We start from the raw sequence: 23,166 nt of genomic DNA, 5'->3' as shown, positions 1-23,166 counted from the left end.
CTTTGTCTCGCTGGATTATTTTGGCTATCTGTGTGTTATCGCTTGGCGGGTAAGGACCCACCGGTCGCTTTACGGGCCCATTCTACCAGGGGTATGGCTGCCTCTATTGCCCTGCAAAGGGGTGTTCCTATTGACAACATCTGTGATGCAGCCACCTGGGCTTCGGTACATATTTTAGTACGTCACTATTCCCTCGATTCCATCCGGGGGCAGGATCTGGCCTTTGGCAAGGCGGTCCTTTACTCCACAATTTAATTGGGCATGCTAAATTTCTGTTTTCTAAATTCTTTTTCCCACCTCCTTGCATTGGTACTGCTCTGGGAGTCTGTCATAGATATGGAATACGTCGGAGGACCCAATCCCCTCGAAGAACAAGTTACTATCTTACCTGGTAACGTTATTTCGATGGGATGGTACGACGACGTGTTCCATATCGCTCCCTCCCTACCTTCCCCGCTACAGAATTTCTTATGCGATTGCAGCTTACGTTTCCCCAAGGCTTTGTGTGTCTGACTGGCAGAAGACTGGTGGCACACGTTCTGGGAAAAAACTACAACTGAGGCTACGGGCGTCGTGCGTCCTACTTGTAACATTCAGTGACGTCGGCCATCGGAGGAGGTCCTCGAGGGCGGCGTATCGATGTCATCGACGCAGGCGCTGAAGATTTTCCAAAGCAGCACAGCTGTGGTGATTACTGTCATGGATAGGGAATATGTCATCGGACCATCCCATCGAAAGAACGTTACCAGGTAAGAGAGTAACTTGTTCTTTCCACAGTGTACAATGCTATGTGATGCCACTCCCTGTTTTGTCAACAGGTGAAAGGTTGTGTTCCATCACTTTCTGCGATATCACTCCGGGGGTCTGGTAAAATGACATCACTTCCTGTGATGTCATGGGGGGGATCAAGGGTCCTGTGATTCACTTCCGCTACACCTGGCATTTTGGTGAAATGACGTCCCTGGTATAACAGTGAATATCCACATTATTTCGCTTGGCAACAAATGTTTTCCAGGAGGTTTTGTGAACTATGTGCATGCGTTTATTTGCGAGGGCGCTGGGTGGATAAAGAGTGCCTACCTCCTTCCCCAACCCCTAATTTCTACCCAAAGGTTCTGGCACATTTGTATAGCTGAATGCTAGTGAAATATTCTGGAATGCAGCTATTGCAACAGAGTGGGAAAGTTCCTTTAGTTACTGTCTAATGAGAGTACTGTAAAGTCATTCGCACACAAGCCGTGCAAGATAAACATGCAGCATTCGCGAGGTTTCAATGAAAGGATACTTAATATGCGGTGCTCCTTTTTTAATTTTCAGGGTAAACCATTTCTACATACAAATGAATGCAGTCCTTTACTGACTTGGATTAAGGAAATGGGAACTTCACCAACGTCTGGATAATAGCGCCCAGGGGAACCTGGCAGGACTTCATCACACAGGTAATTGCAATGGCATGTCTATGTAACAGATGCACTGACTGGTCTCTGATTGCGTCATTGGGGCAAGTTGTTCTTTTGTCGATACTGGTAACTTTTTTGTGAAAGGGAGTATTTAGTTTGGGAATGAGTGAACAGCGACGTGTAGCTGATTGAAGTGCACTGTAAAGCACTAGCACGTTATTAGTTGCACTATGATCAAATGCCAAAGACCGTTTTCCTTATATTTTTAGTAATGTCATAAATGAAATGGGATGATACTATGTATACTATTAAATTGTAATTCGTTTGGACTGTGGTTTTGAAATGAAAACATTATTTTGTCTCGGTTGTGACTCGGTCTCTTCTGAGACAACTAGATCTAGTAGCATGTGTGTAGTTGTAAGGTTAGTTTCCCGTAGAGGGGTTGCTTAACTGGGTCTTAAAACGACCATCTTGTCTCATCGTGTTGCGGAGTAACGTTTTTGCTTCTTGTTTCATGTTGTATTCTTGACTTTTCATACAACTGACCATTATTGCACTAGAATAGTGGTAGAACATGACTTTCTTTTTTCTCCCTTGATTATATGCAGGGAATTGTCTTTACATCTTTTACAAATATGAGCATGTGATCGAAACGTGTGACAAGGTCAATAACTGGGCGTTTGTCAAAGGGGTGTGGGAACTCTGTCTCAGGTTAGTGGAACCCTTGTAGGCTTCTTACCGGGGTGGAAGGGCCTAAAAGGGTTCATGCCACAGCCAGTCCTACCCTTGACTTGGCCAGTGGCAGCGGAGACGGTCCCAATTCGTGCCACCCCTTTTGTGCAAATCAGTATCTGCAGAACCAGGTCGCCAGTGTTGCCTCTAAGCACATTTGCACTCCAGTGTTCTCTTCCCATTGTAGATGTTAGACACTGAAGCAAAATGAGATGAGAACCCTGGAAGAGCGAACTGCATGAACAGACCTCCAATGCTGTAGTGACCCGATCACTGCTGTGGAGCGGCTGGTGAGAGAGATGCAAACTGATGCCGTGCAGAAACATGTAGTGGCCGCATAGCGAGTGCGACTGGCAAAGCTTGCCGGTAATTCTACAACTAAGGACTGTCCACTAGACCACCATGAACTTGGAAGGAGAAGGCTCCCCAAAAGTACCCAATGGTTCCCTGCAAAGGGCCCCCAGAAAACTAACTTTGATACTGTTTCCAGCTCTGCCAAATCTCCCAGGCGGTAAGCTGACGCGTAAGAAGTGGGTGGAACTAAGTGTTTTCCAACACATACTGTGAGGAACCTGAACGTACTCGCATCTACTTCCTGGGATCTTCTGTTCTGGTGGCCTGGAAGGGCCATCACTTTTGGATTCGGACCCTGGGGTTGGAAAGCGAGGGAGAATCACCTGGGTGGAGGTTCCATTGGGATTGGAGAGAGGGCATCAGAAGGCGAACCTGGTATTCCCTCACCCACCCCTCTTTTCTAACACTGGCCTCCTAAACCGCACTCTGTCTTCATGGGATATTGTCAGTCCTTTCCAGTTCCCCCCTGTAATTTCCTATCAAGTACTGAGACGAGGAAGAGGCAACTAAGTGTAATGTACACTTCCTACTGTAAACACAACTCTGGTACTAGGACGTAGAAGAGGGCCCTGCATGCACTTACTAATGAAGGTCAGGCATGTCACACTAACAGGCTTACACAAGGTCAGGGAATTGATTCTAACCCATTTCACCTGCAGCGTGTTGATGATGATAAAAAGTATAAATGCTGGAGCCCAAAAGCAGAGAGGGATGAGAATCTCTATGTTGGGACTGAGCCAAGTAGCAGAGATGCCGGCAATGATTCCCAGAGATCTGACAGAGGAGCTTTGCAGGTTCGGGAACCCTCTACCACAGCAGCAGGTGCTGCCAGGTTGCAGAGGAGTGAGGAAAGCCGTCGGCACCCAAGTACGGGTGCAGCTGATGCTGTGGAAGACTCCAGAGACGCGGACTGCATGTGGAGCAGAAAATAGGCACCGGGACGCGTCTGGAGATGTGTCCGGTAACCAAATTGAAGGTTGTCCTGTTCGGGAGGAGCCACTGGCAGGAGCCACAAAAGCTGTTAAATGTCAAGACGCTGAGGAGACTGGAGCGCTCCGAAGGAACTTTAAATAAGTAACGTTTCATGCATTTAAGTAAATGCTACTCATATTGAATGTCGAACTGAAAGAAAACCACTAATTGAGTAAACCCAAATGAATGCCACCTCTATTGAAAACTGAATTGAAAGAAAGCCGCTAATTGAACATCCACAAAAATTCATATTGAATACTGAACTGAAAGATGGCAGCCATTCAAGCGTGCACAAGTAAATGTTAACTATAATGAATGCCAAACTGAAAGAAAGCTGCCAAATGAGTAAACTATGGTATGCTGAATGGTGAATGTAGACTTTTTTTTAATAGATGTCAACCAGCACTATCACTTAAGAGCAGCATTGACAGAATCAAAGGCATGCGAAGGATTGAACAGTTGTGGTGAGCGTTGTGTAAAAATATCAAGAGGTTACAAAGAATGCAAGTGTTGAAAGTGAAAGCGCACGGCAGAAGAGTCTAAAAGGGGTCCAATAGCTTTGGGGAGACTTACGGTTGCGTGACCTGTGATAGGTGTACTGTGCAGCCCGACAACTGCGGCTAGACCAGGAATTCCTGAATTATCAACAAACTGTTTAGAACTGTGAAATACTTGGTGACGCAAACCTGAAGGAGGGTTAAATCGGACTTGTGTTTTCTTTTTGAACTTGGAGATGAAACCAGAAGTGAGTGTTATGTTAGTCTTTGGGAAGGGAACCAGGAGAGTCTAACAAGCAAAGGACTTTGTCTTGGAGAAGGGAGTTGTGTGCGAACTGTGATACATTTGAACTTGGAGAAGGTAATTTCAGAATTTGATCAAACGCTATTGAACTGAATCTTTATTGGAACTGTGTTGAATTGCAAACGGGGAACCCAAGAAGAACTGAAGCTGAAAGTTGCTCGGTCTTTACTTTTGATCACGTCTCTTTTGTGGAGAAAGATTCCCACATCCTGTTTTGTTATAGTTGTGAGGACAAGACTAGGTTTTGACACAGACTTTCATTTTGGACTTACAGACACAGACTTTCCTTAGGTTTCTTTAGGCAGGCAAAATCCCATTATAGTATAGGGATAGATGGGCATTACACCATCATGATCATTATTAAAGTTTTGTTACAAATTGCACTTCTGTTATCTGTGTCATCTCTCTTGATACCATGCCTGTCTCACAATACACACCCAGCAAAGGAAGCAAGTTGATAAGATGTGGATAACGGACCAAACATCACAAAGGGAGGAATACCTAAACAAGGGACACAAAACTGGGAGTGCAGGTGTATCTGGTGCAGCTAGAGGTGGAGGAGGGAGGAGACCAAGAAACGAGCAGGAGGAAGGAGGGAGCCGCATTTTGCGGAGAAGATTTGCGGATCAGTTGAGGCATTGACTTAGGAGTGATAGTAGTTCTACAGTGGAGTGTGCACATTTTTAGATGTGTGTGCAAAGGGTAGTGTAAGGTGTGCATGTTTGAAGACTTGTACAGGGTATGAGGGAGGCTGCATAGTAGTGTGGGAGAAAAAGTACAGGTGTGGGTGAAGCAGCAGCAGTTTGGGAGGTATTTGTAGCGTGGGAGGAAGGGTGGTGGTGGTAGAAGTGTGGGAGAAGAGTTAACAAAGGGTGGACTGAGGAGTGACACATCAGAATGACAAAAGTTTAATGGGGAGGAGTCTGGGCAGAGTCACAGGTAGAGTAGAAAGGTAAGATAATGGTGGTCAGAAGTTGAACAAGGTGAATCTTATTGAGCAACTGCAAGGCAAGTCCCCATAGGAACCCTATTCTGCAGTTGAGCGTAAGGAAAGTTAGGAAATCCTTGAGGGAGTCAAAGCCTGCTTTAAGGGAGAACATAATTACTATAGGCCAGAACTTAAACCGTAGGGGTCAAAAATCGATAGCCCTAGCCAGGTCTATGGATACCTGGGTTGGGGTCAGGGGTGGGGGGGTTCGTACGAAGGTAAGAGAGGGATGGCCATAGGTCCTACAAAGAATCCAATAGAGACCCTTGAGATTACCTTTTTAGAGATCTCTAGTTGTCTGTGTCCCTGAGTACCTCATAGAGTTCCAGTTTTAGAATGAAAATAAAGATTACTGAGTGAGATACGTAAATTTGGGCAGGAAAAACTGGAGAATAATGTTCTTGGTTTGGAAAACTAGTGGTGATAAAGCACTGCTGGGTGTGTTGGAGATTTGTAAAGTGCGTTACTGCAGTTTTTATGGCTTCAAATTGCTGTGAGGTAAATGGCCCTGCAGCAGAAAGTAGGCTGTATAGCAAAAGCCCTTTACATTCATGCAAATTGTATTTATAATTTCAAGTAACTGTTGAATTGTTTGCACAGATGACTTTACAATATCTGTAGTATGACGTTTTCAGGCTTGGCATCGATTGCTATCTCAGTGTCTGTGACAGTGGGACCGAGTTTGTGGGACTTCGCTGTATTCTATGGGGCACAGCACTAAAGGTGGAACCTGGACTTGTATAAATCAGTCTATGACCCCAAGGGGAGTTGTCTACAGTTGTGAGCTCTGCTATACTTTGCATGTGATTGCATATTGTGCATGTGTTCAACATGCAAAGTGCATATCTGTTTGTCAAGCCATATTTGAGAATGACCAATGACATTCAAAGGCCAGATAACTGGTGTTAACCATACGTGCATTGTGTGTGATATATTAATGGTTGTGTTTTTGTAATGCGCTTAATATGAACTGTAGCTTTCTCAAAGGATCCATCCTTCTCTGATTTTTATGGCATATTGTGTCCCCGCTCTGCTGCATGAAATTAAAGGGAAGGAAGATTGGATGGAATGCATAGAAAGGTAAAGGTCGAAAAGGGACAAAGGGACATGGAAAGGTTCTTGAAATGTGTGAACATGTGAATGGAAATGATGTAAATGACATGCGGATGCATGGGCAATCAAGAGGTACTCTGGCAATCCCAAGTATAATTAAAGACATGATTGACCGGCTGACCACACGGAAAGACCATGTCCTTTTAATGGTCTAGAGAAGTAGGCTCCATGGCCGAAATAAAGCAAATCGAAGGGTTCATAGTCATTGCATCAAGTGCAATACCATCGAATGCCATACCATAGAAGAAAATGCATTGAAAAAAAGCATTGAATGCATTTTTTCCCTTTTTTTAATGGGGGCCCCCCTCTAAATCCCCCCCTTTTTAAACGTTAAACCCCATTATAATTAGACTAAACCCTTTACCTTAAAAAAGAATGCTTTCAATGCTTTTTTTCGATGCATTTTCTTTCTATGGTATGGCATTCGATAGTTTTGCATTCGATGTAATGACCAGATACCAATCGAAGTCTAATGTAATATCAGTTAAAATGCACTGAATTTCCACCTATAAAATCTTTAATATCTAAAAGAATGTAACCTCTCAAACATCTGTTGCAATGTAGCACCACAATTAAGCAGGCTCTATGCCCCCTTTGGAAACATGCAGCTAAATTAAAAACTGATCCTAATCGGATCCATTATCTTTTCGTACCTTAGGTGGTTAGTCACGAACTTTCCTCCTCCTAACCGTTGCTTATTAAACAGCCTTCATTAACAAAAGTTTTGATCCAAACTGCTGCTGGAGCGATCTAGTGCCCTGCTTCGGGCTGTGATCCTCTCTGCAAAGGAAATTCCCATATGCAAAACAAAGCAGGAAAATCATTTTTCAGCGTGGTGCTTCGTATTGGCGGTTTCTTGCTTCTAAATGTTGCAAATGCACTGCTTAATTTGGAAGGAAAAAAGAGCCAGGGCGCAAATATTTTATAGCACGCTTGTGACACTGGGAGCAGGCAGTTCCTCACCATTGATTCCACTGCTCAAAGCTGCTCCCTACAGTGTCAACACATTTTGGGATAAACTGCAGCTTGCACCTGCTCATTGGGGTTGACGGATGCTTTGGCTATCATTACTTCATAATCAATCGGTCTGAGACAACAAGTGCCGGGGCTCACATTGGGATGAATGCATAGCGTTAAGTGTTTGTGGTCTTTTTAGAACTATTTCATGATGTAGTTACAATGCATGTACAGGTTAGGGAGTATCTATTATGATCAAAGTAGCCTTTTATGTTTGGAAGTTCTCCTAACATCCAGAACTATGTGTAGATTTGCCCTTGCTTAAATAGGAAGGATATTTAGGCTTTGGCATTGAAATCCTATCTTTCTGGACTAACTCTCTGTAGTCACTGCAGTATCTTCTTTTAGACCAAGGCTATGGTAAATTCAAAGTGTTTGCAATTATGATTGTACTTGCTGTCTCTTAATAGTTTGTGTGATTTCCTAATTTCCATATTTAGAGTAACACTTCGGAGATCACTTTTGATACTTTTAAACAAAAAACGTGCTTTGTAACTAGTTTACCTTTTAACTGATTCTGCCAGTGCCATAGTTTGAGGTTACTGTAAAACTGAAGAATGTTGACCCTGGTATAACGCCCACTCTGTAAATAATGGGCTACTACAGGAACACATTTTTAGTTCTAATCTGTAAACCTACATTCATGTGTCTAATGGTTAAATATTTACCACATTGAAAACCTGAGCAGCGTTTAAAAGGTCAATAATAGCAGGTTTTCAAATGTGCTTCATGCCAGATTCATCTTTTAATTGCTGCATCAATGTTTTCTTAACAAATTGACTGACGCGAGGGGCCTGTTTTATAATGGTGCAATCCCATAGGAAAACGCTCTGTGTATCAGGCCCTTAAGTTTATTTTAGATTAATATTAATGAAATAGCTAAATCCTATTTTGAGGTCTTAAAGTTGTTTGAGTAAATATTTTTATTAAAATGTTAGTTATTTATTCCCTCTTTGGAAGTCAGAGTACCAGTACCAACATTCCTATGCGTTTGTTCTCCTCTTGTGTGAATCTCTTGGGGAAGCCATACTTTGACTCAGATATAATCTTCCTACTACCAAAAGGCCTGCTTGCCAATCCATATTTCCCGCTCTGATTTCCGGCCTAATAAACACAGGACACTTTAAGCAACCAGAGGACACTTGCAATCTAATAGTTATTTTTAAAAAAGCCTTTTTTCCACTATTCCCAACCTTACATCTTTTTCGGGAGGCTTGAGTGGCTGCTCAATCGTTCCCTCAAACTCACTTTGTCAATCGTGCATTTCCCTCTCTGTTGATCTGTTCATCTTCGGGTCTGGTGCCAGACTGAAGAGCCCCCTCTCTGGTAGGATTTAATCACCACTCAAATTAATTGAGTGAAAAATCCATGTAAAAGTCCCTAGAGTAAGCGGTTGAGGCATTATGTGCTGCCCAATATCAATAAAATATTTTCTTCCATGACCCCAAAGTGCAACATTCCCCACCTTAATCTAAGGTTGTATGAAATGATAGGCACCCTCTGCTGTCCTCCTAGACAATCAGCTGGACGCAGCAATGCTGTTTTTACTTAGGAGGTAAACATTTCTGTGATAATTGATCTGAAATTGTTGAGTTCTGTTGATGCAGTCAGGCTTTCTGTATCGGGGAGGTTAATTGTATCTGAGGTTGCTTCGTACATGGCCTGCTGGATGTTGCGTTTGTTACTGAAGTCTTCGATGTCGATGTTGTAGATCATCTGGGAACAATGGGGTGTTGCCTGAGGCAGGGTTTTGCATTTTGTTGCCAACTTTAAACATTGCTGTTCTGATTCATTTTGGTAGAGATACCTTATACTCCGTAAAAGAGAGGGAAGTATAATGGTTTATGGGTGATGATTATGATGGATGCCATTTGTTAGTCACTGGAGATGAAACATGGATTTGATGGTGAATAAAGGTCGGCTGAAGGGATGATCAACTGTAAAGTGTTGGGGATTTTTGATAATAGAAATTAGACAAAGGCAGGTGACAACCTCAAATTGCGGATGCCTTGTGAAGAGATGCATGGTCCCTGAAGGATAAGTAAATAACAAATTGGGTTCATTATGGGTAGGGAACACATGTACTGTACCACCATATATTCATCCAAGACCCACATGAAATCTGCCAGTTTACAGTAGGGAAAGAGACATGAATGATGCATAGTAACTCGCACTCTGTGATTAGGAGGACATTTTTCGTCCTCGGAGGGTCTCCTAAAAGATATTTGCCCACTTTTAGTAGGCACCTCACTTCCGAACACTGGCCTATCAGCAAACTTCATTTTACTTAGCATAGAACATTTATGTCCAGTTTACTGTATTGTGGTCCGACTTGAGCCTGCAATAATGGCGTTACTCAAAATCACCCTGTATGATTTTAAGCTCTACAAGTGCTGTTTTCAAGTCATATGTTCAATCATTCAATTTCCATGCAATTTTCTCTTCGAAGTACCAGCATACTGTTGCAGTTAACATTTGGGCCATTGATAACGCACCTTAGGGAAGTCAATCTACTTTGGGTATCCATACAATTGTAGCTGTGTGCAGAGGGAGGGGTGCTGAAGGAAATCTTTGTGACAGACTCCAAACTGCATCGCAAGGTCTGGAGGGGCTCTACAGCTCAGACAATCTGCTTTCTAGGGCAAGCTAGCCACCACCATGAGCTTCATGGTGGCAGTACATGTTGGCCCTCAATTTTTAGGGTGAAGTGATATGGACCCAGATTCTTAGGAGACCGTTTCCAAGGACAGTTGTTTAAAGGTCAATACCCCATATCTAGCACCTATATGCATATAGAATAAAGTAATACCATTGCCACAAAGCTATGAACCTGGGCAGTGATGGTGTCATGGGAGACCAAACGGTTCACCTGGAGCCTGTGAAGATTTCTGATCAAAAGAAGAACATTGCCCAAGAGAAATTGATATTCTTTTAGAAACTCTGTGATGGATACCAAGAGTCTTCAGGACCCATATATGTCAGAAGGAGACCCTGCATGACGGAATACTTTTGTCACCTAAACAAACCAGTCACTCGCCAGAAGGAGAAAGCTGCAGGATACACCCAGGCCCAGACTCACTAGATGGGTCCCTTTGTGAATATATGATTGTCCCAGAGATGTGTCTTTCAGGATGAGATGAAGCAAGTGCGAATGAGCCCCACAAAAGTGGAGAGGTGAGGAGTCCCGTAGATTCTCACAAGATCTTTTGTGATCATAGAGCGGCACTCTCAGAATAAGGTGAAAAACCTTTACGGCAGCACTGACCAATGTTTAAGCCCCATATAGAATAGTGTCCTAGTGTGCCAATCGAAGCATACGAGTATCCTTTAAACATGCCTGTTGATGTAATGCCTGGGAAACAAGGATAATGGAGAACACTGAACATCGCAGAGTAAGCAAGCTTAACTAGTTTTAAGTGTTTAATGCTATGCATTTGTTTCTTTGAGTCTTGGGACTGCAATCATCTCCCATGTAAATTAGGACTTGTGTGTAGACATTAAAAAAGGTAAGCTAATTCTTCTCAAGTGCACTGACCAATAAGACACATGTCACAGGACCTCAGGGAGCAATAATGACCTAATTATTGAATAAGAATGTATTGGGACGAATGCTCAACAGATGGAATTTCTAATAATGGTTATCAAGCAGAATGGCTTAATGACCACCAGGATAGAGGTTTGCTAAAATGACTGTTAGATATCAATTCTGAAAGAGTGAGGGGAATGACGCGAGGGCGAGCTGAGAGGAATTCATAATAATGTTGGATAATGTTCATAAGAAAGAAAGAAGTTTACGTAAATACTAAGTCAGGATGTGGTCTCCCTACCTCACGTTTGTAGCACAGGACAAGGTGGGTTTCCGGAGCACACGCTCGACCTTTCCCAGCACGAGCCAACAGTTCCGCTCTCAGCATTCGGTGCCTTCGGTGTTTAAGTCCCTTTTCTACAAACATTCTCTTGCCTCCGAGGACCTGATGTGATCCAAAAATAAAGAAGTTTCTTCTTGCTTGTAGGTTGGGGGATGCCTTTTCAACCCTGGATCCCCCTCATCCTGGCTTAGATCCACAAACAGTTCCTTTCAACAAAAAATCATAACAAAAAGTTATTTTCTGATTGCACTTGGATGATGATTCTTCACCCCTGGGAGGGACCCCCCTTCCAGGCTCAAACCCCTCTCGAATATCAACCTCCCTCTGTCGGGTTCACTCTGGCTTGTATTCATAAGATCTCTTCCGTTGCTTTCATATCTTGCTGGGGTGATGGTTTTTCACTCTTATATCCCCCTCTTCCAGGCTCAGACCTTTTTCTAATGTTTGCCTCGTTCCGTCGGGTTCGTTACGGCCTTTTCCAGTATGTTATGGCTTTTCACCCCTGGATCCCCCTCCTCCGGGCTCAGAACCCTTTGCAAGTGTAAGCCTTCCACCTTCGGGTTCTTTGCGGCTTCTCAACAGAATCTCCGCTGTGGCATTCACAAATCATAATGTCTTATTAAACAGTTCACTGTAAACATCCCTCTGCCGGGTTCACTCTTGTCAAAACACTATTTATGGGGACTTTATTCTTCACCCCCTTTTTATCGGCATGGTACCATCCTTGGCTCCAAGAACAAAGCAGCATCAGTGAAATTAACACAGCCGGTGTGTTGGGGAGACGAATACAAGACCGGTCTGTGTTGAAGCCAAGGTTGCAAGCAGCAACATTGTATGGCGAGCGCTGGAATGAACATTGTTAAAATGCGTATGATAAAAGATGCAAGTAAAGTTGAACTGCTGATGAGTGTTTCAACTTTGAAGCAACTTTGATACGATACCTTTGACATAGTGGTCTGGCACTGCGTCGGTGCTCAATGAAAGGTCTCTGTAAGGTATCCATCTGAGAAGTATAGAAGTCCAAGTAAAAGGGTTATACTACGAAGAGAATCAAGAATTGTGAATCAAAGTGGTCCTGTGACAGGTCAAGACAATCGCCTGTTTCAATTTTTATTCAGTAACGAAAGTTTGGAAACAGATATAAATTTAGTCCGAGCCCGACGGAGGGAGACCAATTTTAAGGTTGTGTTAAAGTGGGTCTGAGCCTGGCGGAGAGGGATCCAGGATGGACATTGAATCAGCAGAGAAGTTGTGTATATGAGAATCCTGAAGATGAAGGAACTTTGAATGTTTGTTGCATCAGGCCCTCTGAAATAAGAGATTTTGAATGGCAAAGAGACTTTGGCACAGAAGGTCCTGATAATGAGATTTTGAACTGCATCCCCATGCTAGAAAAGCCGAAGTATCCAAGCTTGAGTGTGCTGCCTTGTCCTCTGCTTAAACCGTGGGGAAGGGAAGCGAACAGCTCAACTATCCTGACATATCATTTCTTATACACTTTTCTTTTGCATAACATTGTTTCCCACATTATTTAGAAGGATTGGTATTTATTATTATAGGTCCTTTTTATTTTGACCATACTGTTCTAGGACTGTTATTATTTGATGGTCGTAGCTTGCTCCCATCTTTAGATTTAGGATTAGATGGGCGTTTTCCATACCCAATTGAAGTTCAATAAACACCCTTCAACTGTGATCGCTGATGTCTGTCTTCACTGTTTGATACCATGCCTTCCATACAGCCCCAGTACCAAGAGTACCCCAAACACATACTGAAAAATATATAATCTTTAATAAAGGATTAGACATACACGTGGTGGTAAGTTTTGTAAATTTATAATGCTGACCGCATGGGAGAAAAAGGGGGGGGGCTAGGTACAAGTAACATATATTGAGTCATTCAAGATCTCCATATGGAATAGTCACAGTAGTTTCCACCAACCTCTAGTACATTGTAAAATAATTACTACTAGGGCCCACCTGTGCACCTCTCAAGTCCATCAGACATTCACTCACCAACTAACTACATCTAGTACTGTTCTTGTCCATTTTAGATATTGCCATCACAATGAATTTCTGCTCTAAACTGCGCCGAGTCCTACATTCATGTTTACCAATACCTTCTCACATTTGAGAAACATGCATCCCTACTTTGGCAACCATTTCCCCTCCCACTCATCCCAATTCTTTTTACTTTCTTATTTTGGTAATTTTTTTCTGATTTTGATCATTCTATTGTCTAATTTCGCTTTCCTTTCACCTCCCCCCCAAACCTTGCCTTCCTTTCCACAGTCTATGGTGTGGCAGTGCCATGGCAGGGTCACAATATGCCACCATTCAGACAAAGCCAGGTGACGTTAGACCACACGGTGGTGATGGGCTTCTCATCCTCTTGGTGCATTATTAATATCTATCAAAATGGCACTGTCATGGCCCAGGTCTCTTAGCCCAACCCAACCTTCTTGATAGACATCTTCAATCTCTCACCAACTTCCTCCCTTCATGCGCCACACCTCTGGCGGCCGCCCCCTCCTGCCTCTTCTCTACCTCTCATGGGTGTACCATGTCCTTGTACCTCTCCTCAAAAATCTTTCAAAGGTGGTAACCAGGTTCACCTAGCTACCCTCAACTCTCGCTCTGCTGTCAAACATGCTTCTAACATCTGTCTCCTTCTTGAAGACTTTTAACTTGACGTTCTTGCACACACTGAGACGTGGTTCACTGTCTGCTCTGTCACTGCTTTTGAGACTCTTCTCCCTGAGGGGTAGAAGATCCTCTCCAATCCAGGCCTAACCGGTCTGGAGGCGGATTGGCCTGGATCTTCCCTGGTTGGATCGCAGTTACCACCATTCCCACTCAGTTGTACTCTTCCTTTGAATGCCTTGTCTGCAGGCTTGGTGTCTCTCCAACCCTATCGCTAATTCACCACCATCTACAGGACTGGCCGCCCTCTTCCTTGGAGTAGTTTAACCTTGCCTCTTCCCTTCTTGCTTCTACCTTCAAACTTCTCCTCATTGGTGACTTTAACGTTCACCTTGACTCTCCCAAGGTGGCCAATGGATCCTTCTGCAGCCTCTTCAACTCTTTCTCCCTCACCATTCCGCTGGTCTGATGCACTCTGCCAGACATCCCTTGGTTGCTCTCATCTCCTCAGACATTCCTATCTCCATCCCTCCTACTACGCCTTACACCAGCCATTCCCTCCTGTCTTCTCATCTGGATCCCTTTGGTTCCCCTGCTAAGCCTCTGCCTTCACTGCCTGTCTCCTTCTCGATCATTCGACCAATAAAGCGAGTGTCAGTTGCTGCCATTGCCACCACCTTTCATTCCCCCCTCATACTCCTTCCACAGGCTCCCACACTGACTCTGCCCTTGCTAATCTGCACCTTTCCATCACCAATGCTCTGGATATCCTTTCCCTAGCCATGAGGATCTGAAAGAAGCCTGCCTCCAAGCGCAACAAGTGTAATGAGCGAACCTCTCTGAAACGCAAGTGCAGAGTGGCAGAGTGGCAGAGGTTGGCATCAGACACATCCTCTGACAAACTAGCCTCTCACCTGCTCCAAAGGCAATGCAGACTCTCCATTAGCTCGAAAAAGAGGGCTCACTTCCAAGCCTGCATCTCCATGGCCACTAACAACTTTGGCAAACTGTTTAAAATATGTAAGGAATTTGCCAATCCTTCTGTAGTCTCCACACCTCCCCTGCCATCCCTGACCTTCTGTGCCTTTTTGGCCTCCCACTTCCTTTCCAAAACTCAGAACATTGTCCTTGCTCTTCTATTCCACCATCCCTCCTCCCTTCCCAGGTGTTATTCCTCCCTTGACTCCCCTCTAACCTTCCCTACTTCTCATCTCCTTCCCTCTCATAGCACCGGGTGAGGTCTCTATACTAGTCCTCTCTATGAAAGTCTCCTGTGCTCCTCCAGAACTATCAAGGACAACATTGCTCCCCCTTTCGCCTTACCTGGCTGATGTCTATAACCACTCATTTGCCACTGGCTCTTTCCTGTTTCTCCTCAAGCATTCCCGTGTGCAGTGCTCCAGATAAGATTTTGAGGTGGGAGTATTTTACTCCCTGTTTTTAAACTTTGAGAGTAAATGTGATTTTAAGAGAGTAAAAATGACTTTTCTCCTTTGCAAGAGAGTAAAATGTATGTGACATCCAGCAACGCATGCACAAACTGTATGGAAATCCTTACCGTACGGCAGCTTTCTGCATTGTGACAGAATACACCTTTTATTATTTCTCTAAGGTCTGGCCATTTGATCTCTCCTGTATATATTTAAATGTTGGAAATCGCAAAAATCTAGCCAGCTTCAGAGAAATAAATTCTGTTTCAGAGGTGGCTTGCAATTACATCCATGTAGATAAAAATCAAAAGAAGCCTTCTGGTTTCTGTCAAGTAACCTGACCTTTGCAATGCTCTCTGCTCTAAACCTGTGTGTAAATGTATGCAGGAAAATAATAAAGCTGTCGTATTTGCAAGATTTTCATGCGTAAAAAGGCCTAGTACGCACCTTATCTGGAGGCCTGCCCGTTTGCATACCCTACTTAGAAAGCCCTCTACTGACGCCTCCTGCCCTGCTAACGATAACCCTATCTCCATCACCCCCTTCCTGGGTAAACTCCTGGAGAATCGGCCCATCTGCCAACTGAGCCAACACACTGAATCTGTCTTCTGGCTCCACGACCACAAGCCTGGCTTCAGAGCTGCCAGAGGCACGCAAACTGTTCTACTGAACACCCATGATGACTTGCTTTCTAATCTTGACTCTAACTCTCAATCCATTCTTATCCCCTTGGATCTTTCCTCTGCCTTCGACACAATCCATCATGCCATCCTGACTAATCAGCTCCATGACAACATGGGCATCACAGGCCTGGAATGGTTGACCTCTTTTTTTCTCCAACCGACCTTCGCAGGCTCAATATGGCCCTTTTCTCTCACCCATCACCCTCCACCTGCGGCATCCCTCAAAGCACTATCCTCTTGCTGTGACTCTTCAACATCTAGCTTGCCCTTTAGACCCACCTAATCTCTTCCTTCTCCCCTCACTTCCAGTGTTATGCAGATGACACACAGCTCTCCTTCAAAGTTCCCTCCTTTTCCTCCTCTCTCATCCCTGACTGCCTTACTGCTATTCAGTCATGGTGTGCTGCCAATTATATGTGCCTTATTGCCAGTAAGACTAAGATCCTTTTCATTGGAACCCCCGCTCCCACCTTCCTTTCCTCCCTTCCTCCCTCCCTCCCTCCCTCCCTCTGCCTGCCCTTTATGGGTCCCCTACCCTCACCCTCTTGAGGCAAAAAACCTTGTTCTCCTCTTTGATTCCTCTCTCTCCTTCTCTCCTCCCATCACAGACCATGCCAAGAAGGCCCACTATCAGCTCCATCTCTTCCGAGGTATTCTCCCTTTCCTCACCTTCCCCCCCCCCCCCAGAAACTCAATGTCTCCAGAGCGCTGGTCCTTTCTAGGCTTGACCACTGTAACAGCCTCTTCCTCAATCTTCCTCCCTTCGTCTTTTTCAACTAATCCAGAATATGACTGCAAGACGTATTCTTGCCCTCAAGCCCAGCCCAGGGAATGCATCTCTCAAGCCCTAATTTCTTTCCACTGGCTCCTGGTTGCTGCTAGGATCAGATTCAAGACCCTCTGTATCATCCACAAGGCTTTGTGAGGCCTTGGACCCAGCTACATCCAACTCTCTCTCCCTAAATACCCACCTGCTAGAGCCCTTTGGACTGCTAGCTCCAACTCTTTGCAAATCAAACACTTCTCTAAGCAAAGAGTTGAGGGGTAGATGTCTCTCCTCCGCAGGCACCTTCCTCTGGTATTGTCTCCCTGCCCCTCTCAGGCTTGAGCTTAATCGCCTTAAGTTTTGGAAGCTCTTCAAGAGCCTCTTTTTCTCCTCGTCCTTCACTCTCTCCCTCGTATGCTAAGACCTCCTGCCTCATTGACTGGCTGCCTGGTACTCTGAGTACTACAGGGCTCAAGGCCGCCCCCGCCCAGTCCCCCCTCCCCTGTGCTTACCTGCTCTCCCTGACACTTACCCTCCAGCCTTCCACTTTGCACTTTCACCTCTCCTCTTCACCTTTTTCCATTCCCACCATAGCACTTGTTTTTCAGACCAACATTACCCCCCACCCCCGCACGTCGTCTTCTGCTCTTGCACGATCTGAATGTCACAAGGCTTAGTAGGACCTTTATTGTATCATTCGAAGGGATTGTGTCCTCCGACGTATTCCTCATCTTAGATATATCCTTCCAGCTCTGCTGGCCTCGGAAAATTTTTTCTTTAGAAGGCGCTGCGCGTCGACCTTCCTCGAGTCGATGCCCCTCGACAGCCGCCGTATCGACGCTCGACGTCATCCTGCCTATAAAGGCCGCGCGCAGCGTCCGTTGCTCAGTTCCGTTTTTCCGCGCTTACTCAGTGCCTCGGAATACCGTTGCTCAGTTCTTAGTCAGATTAATCCTATTTACCTCGAGTTATTCGATCCATACTCGATGGCTTCCTCGTCGGAACCGACAAATCCTCGATCCGGCTTCAAAAAATGTCGAGATTGTGGGAAAAAGATGTTGTTGACCGATCCTCACAGAAATTGTCTGTGGTGCTTGGGAGCTGAACACCATTGTTCGGAATGCGAGGACTGTATGTCCATGACAGCTAAGGCCCTGAAGGAGCGTAGGGGGAAGCTGGAGAAAGGTCAGACTTTTAAAGCTTCTTCTTCGTCGACGAAGTCGAGACATTCGTCTCCTCGTCACCATTCGCGCTCCAGGTCTTGGAGTGGGTCTCATCACTCCTCAAGATCGAAGCACTCGAAGAGGCGGCGTCGAAGATCCCCTTCTCTGTCTTCCTCTTCCTCTGTTTCGCCAAAAAGAATCCCTTGCCCCACGAAACATAGTTCCCGGGCTGAATGGGAGGAATTCCAAAAGAATATGATGAGCGTCTTCGAGAAAGCGGCCTCGACCCCCTCGAAGACTGCCGAGAGCGATGCTCTGGTCGAAAGACCCGAAGGTCAAAAACGCTGCGAGTCGCAGTACCCGGCGAAAGAAACCTCTCGAGCGCGTTTCGAACCCTCGAGCAGGACTATGACCTCCAAACCTTCCTCGAAGGTTCCGTCGACGTCGAGGTCGATGTCTTCGGCGCCGTTGCCGAGGGGACCTTCGACACACGGGTCTGTCGACTCGACGCCGGCCTCGACACCGGCGTCGACGCCAAGAAAAGTCACGGTGACCACACATCCAGTGACTATCCCCAGGCCCTCGACGTCGATGGCGTCGATATTGTCGAGTAGAATTCCAATTCTGTCGAGGTCCTCGAGGCCTCCACCTCTGTTTTCGACGCCACGCTCGAAGCCTTCGTCGGCGTCGATGACATCGACGTTTTCGAGGCCAATAATGACAAGTTCGGCACCCTCTGCCTTGGAAATGGGATTTACTCCCTTTATGAGTTCAGAACAATTGAGAACTAAATCCTCAATTTTAGAAGAGGGTGATTTGTCTGAACAAGACACATTTGAGTTACAGGGACCTGTAACCCCAGTTAGAGAGGAATTTTCCTCTGAAGAGCGCAGATTAAAGGATCTTCATGATTCTTTACATGAGGCAAGTGGGTTAGACACTTCCCCTGAGGTGGATTTTGCTAAGCCAGACCCGGGGGAGCATGCTGAAACCCCCTACAGAGCCTTAATGGCCAGGATTACAGAGTTCATGGGGTGGTCTGCACCTTCACAATCTTTCCAGCAAGATGACCTCACGGATATTCTTGACAAAGGCCCACAAGAGGATCCTCTGGTGCCCTTTCATAAAGCTCTTCAGAGAAAGATCATGACAAACTGGAAAACCCCAGATGTAATACCAGCAGTAAATAAAAAACTGTCTGCAAAGTACAGGGTATCCTCTACAGACCCAGAGTTTTTGTCTAAACACCCATCCCCAGAAAGTCTGGTGGTACAGGCAGCATCCTCTACCAATGTCAAGACGGCTTATCCTACAGTCCCACAGGACAGGGACGATAAAAAATATGATGCTATGGCAAAGAAAGTCTTTTCAGCATGTAGCATGGCGTTAAAGTCTGTTAATGCTACTTGCACCCTTGCTAGGTTCAGCCATACACTTTGGGAGTGTGCTTCTACAGCGGCTGACTGTATCCCGGAGGGAGAAGAAAGGGATGCGTTCCTGAATATTATACAGGACGGTAAAGACGCTATGTGCGAATCCCTCCAGACGGGCATTGATTCGGCTGACAGTATCAGCAGAGCGATGGCGGCAAGTACATCAACCAGGAGATTCGCTTGGTTGAGAAAGTCGGGTTTTGCCCCAGATGTGCAAGCCAGGCTCTTGAACATGCCATTCGATGGCTCTTCTTTGTTCGGGAAAAAGGCGGATGACAGTTTAGAGAAACTGCAAACTTCAAAAGCTGCAGCAAAATCCCTAGGAGCTGCAATCCGTCAGACTCCTTTTCGTCCCACAGGAACCTCTGCGAGGGGCAAGTCCTTTCGCTTCTACTCCGCATTCGGCAGAGGTAGAGGACGACCGGCTCACAGGGGTCAAAGAAGAACTACCCGAGGTGGACGGGGTAGATATTCTAAAGCCGCAGCAACAGCAGGTTCTTCTTTACCATCGGCATCTGCATCAGCCGCCCCAAAACCACTCTGAGGACTCCCCTCACAGGACACCTGTAGGAGGCAGGTTGACCCAACATCTGACGGTATGGCAGGCTATCACGTCAGATGCTTGGGCATTGGAAACAGTCGCCCAAGGTTACTGCCTGCCTTTCCTACGTATACCTCAGAGTCATCCACCGGGGATCAGCTCTCAGAAAGCTCCAGATCCGCTCCTCTTGCAGGAAACTTTGGACCTGCTAGAGAAAGGTGCCATAGAACCGGTACCTGTAGCGGAGAGGGACAAGGGCTGGTACTCCCCTTACTTTCTCATTCCGAAGAAAGACGGAGGACTGAGACCCATCTTGGACTTGCGAGAATTGAACAAATTCCTCAGAAAAGACAAATTCAAGATGGTCACTCTTTCTCAGATCCTCCAGGCCCTTCAGTTTCAGGACTGGTTGGTATCTCTGGACCTTCAGGACGCTTATTTCCATGTGCCTATCCATCTCAAACACAGGAAATACCTGAGGTTCGCAATTGGCAACTCTCACTATCAATTTCGAGTACTGCCATTTGGGCTGACCTCCGCCCCGAGGGTCTTCACCAAGTTAATGTCGGTAGTGGCTGCAAGTCTAAGGAGGGAAGGGATTCACGTCTACCCCTACCTGGACGATTGGCTGATCAGGGCTGTTTCTCCGGAGCAAGCTCAGATCCAGCTAAATCACGTGTGCCATTTCCTTCACAGACTGGGCTTCTCCCTCAATTTAAAGAAGTCACAAATGATACCATCGCAGAGACTCCAGTTCATAGGAGCGATCCTGGATACTTCCCTGGGAAAAGCCTCGCCACCAGAGGTGAGGGCTCAAGATATTCTACAGATGGTTACCAAGTTCCAGCATGCCCAACGTCTCCCAGCCTTCGACTTTTTGAGGTTGCTAGGCCTCATGGCATCCTGCATTTTCCTTGTGCCAGAGGCTCGCCTGAGAATGAGATCCCTCCAGTGGGCACTGAGGACTCAGTGGTCACAATTCTCAGGGAGAATGACAGATCTTCTTCAGGTTCCCGACAGGGTGGCTCGAGACCTTCAGTGGTGGGCCTGTCAGGAGAACATTCTGAAAGGAGAACAGTTTTGACAACCCTGGCCGGAGATAACAGTAGTCACGGATGCCTCACTCACGGGGTGGGGAGCCCACGCCAACGACTTGACCATCAGCGGTCGTTGGTCTCCATCGGAGTCCAGACTACACATCAACCTGTTAGAGCTGAGAGCCATCAGACTTGCGTTGAAGGCTTTCCTGCCAGCTGTACAAGGGAAAAACGTCCTGATAATGACGGACAACACGGTGGCCATGCATTACCTCAACAAAAGAGGAGGCGTAGGATCACTACCCCTGTGCAGAGAGGCGATGCAGCTCTGGTTTTGGGCAATCCAAGAAGGAATTTCTCTATCGGCAGTTCACCTAGCCAGAGAGAAGAACTTGACAGCGGACGCTCTGAGCAGGCAGAACACAGTCTCCCACGAGTGGGAGCTAGCTCAGGAAGTCCTTCAAGAGATCTTCGCCCTTTGGGGAACCCCTCAGGTAGATCTGTTCGCCACCAGCCTAAACAGGAAATGCGACCTATTCTGCTCAAGGGAATTTCCTCCGAGAGGAGCTCTGGGAGACGCGTTCATAGTGGACCGGGAGTTTCCGCTTCTGTACGCGTTCCCACCGGTCCCTGTCATTCCTCAAATGATCAGGAGGTTGAGAAGATTCCGGCAAACCATGATCCTAATTGCCCTGGATTGGGCCAGGAGAACATGGTACCCGGACCTTCTAGACTTGTCCATCTGCCCTCCAATTCGACTTCCTCTCAGAGAGAACCTACTCTCACAGAAGGGAGGACAGGTTCTCCATCCAGACATCAAAACCCTCAACCTTCACGCTTGGCTTCTGAACGGCTGAGGTACAAGGATTGGGACCTCCCTGATGATGATATGGAGGTGTTGCTTTTGGCAAGGAGGCCAGCAACAAAGTCTTTATACCGCTGCCGTTGGAACAGATTTTGCAGCTGGTGTAGAGAACAGAATATCGACCCATTTTCATGTGGTACACCAATGGTTTTGTCCTTCCTACTATATTTGGCAAATTCAGGCCTTCAAGTTGGCACCATTAAGGGATATCTCGCAGCGCTATCCATCTTTAAGCGTACTGCGGAAGAACCATCCTTTTTCAAATTACCCTTGCTAATACAGTTTCTAAAGGGGTTAACCAATGTTTATCCCCCAAGACCATTCCAAGTTCCTCTATGGGATTTAAACTTAGTACTAACTTTCCTGATGGGTACACCTTTCGAACCTCTCCATTCTTGTTCGTTAAGATTCCTTACCCTTAAAACTGTTTTATTAATAGCACTTACATCTGCTAGAAGGGTGAGCGAGTTACAAGCTCTTTCTTGTAAACCCCCTCATACAATCTTTCACAAAGACAAAGTTGTCCTGCAAGTGAAGCCTAATTTCCTCCCAAAGGTGGTTTCTGAATTCCATATCACTCAGAAGATTACCCTACCATCTTTCTATCCTCCCCCTCACCCGGGGAAAGAGGAAGAGAGGTTACACAGACTAGTCCCTAGGAGGGCTTTAAGTTTTTACATTAGTAGACTAGCCAGGATAAGACAGGCAGACCAGCTGTTTGTAGGTTACGCAGGTCACAAGCTGGGGTTACCAATAACTAAGCAGACCATTTCCAGATGGATCATTCTAGCCATTCTGGAATGTTATAAACTGGCAGGGAAAGAGCCCCCTCAAAACCTTAGGGCTAATTCGACCAGAGGTATTGCAGCTTCATCGTCCCTCAAAAGAGGCGTGCCGGTTAAAGACATATGTGCGGCCGCTACATGGTCGTCTGTCCATACCTTTACACGTTTTTACAATCTGGATTCCTCCTCCAGTCAAGAGATTAGGTTTGGAAGGGCTGTACTGCATTCTATTCATCAATAGAAGACAGCGTGAAGTCAGTACTCCCTCCTCCGAATATAGAATACTGCTATGGGAGCCTATCTAAGATGAGGAATACGTCGGAGGACACAATCCCTTCGAAGAACAAGTTACTTGTTACCTTGTAACGTTCTTTCGACGGGATGTTCCTCCGACGTATTCCTCATCGATCCATCCCTGCAGTTCTACTTCCCTTGTTGTTGCAGCTTATGCTCCTTCAGGGTGATTAGTCTAGTCCAGACAGTAATACTGTGGGCTACAAAACGGAACTGAGCAACGGACGCTGCGCGCGGCCTTTATAGGCAGGATGACGTCGAGCGTCGATACGGCGGCTGTC

The 23,166-nt window shown here is 45.8% G+C and overlaps 1 protein-coding gene across 8 annotated transcripts in view; it reads left to right on the top strand.

The window, feature by feature from the left end:
• EPS8 (EGFR pathway substrate 8, signaling adaptor) overlaps positions 1 to 23,166 on the top strand; it is a 1,868,600-nt gene that overhangs the window by 465,637 nt on the left and 1,379,797 nt on the right. For 5 of the 8 annotated variants that reach the window (XM_069628372.1, XM_069628373.1, XM_069628371.1 and 2 more), the window contains exon 1: positions 1,312 to 1,439. The gene's annotated coding sequence lies outside the window, so the exon portion shown is untranslated. Of the gene's footprint in view, positions 1 to 1,311; positions 1,440 to 23,166 lie in introns of those variants that run through there. The other 3 variants (XM_069628376.1, XM_069628375.1, XM_069628377.1) reach the window with 1 other exon arrangement.

The sequence above is a fragment of the Ambystoma mexicanum genome, chromosome 12 (assembly GCF_040938575.1).
Source record: "Ambystoma mexicanum isolate Mex_15411 chromosome 12, UKY_AmexF1_1, whole genome shotgun sequence".
In the NCBI taxonomy this organism is placed as follows: domain Eukaryota; kingdom Metazoa; phylum Chordata; class Amphibia; order Caudata; family Ambystomatidae; genus Ambystoma; species Ambystoma mexicanum.
Note: the sequence above shows the minus strand (reverse complement) of the source record. Positions and strands in the feature narration are given on the sequence as shown.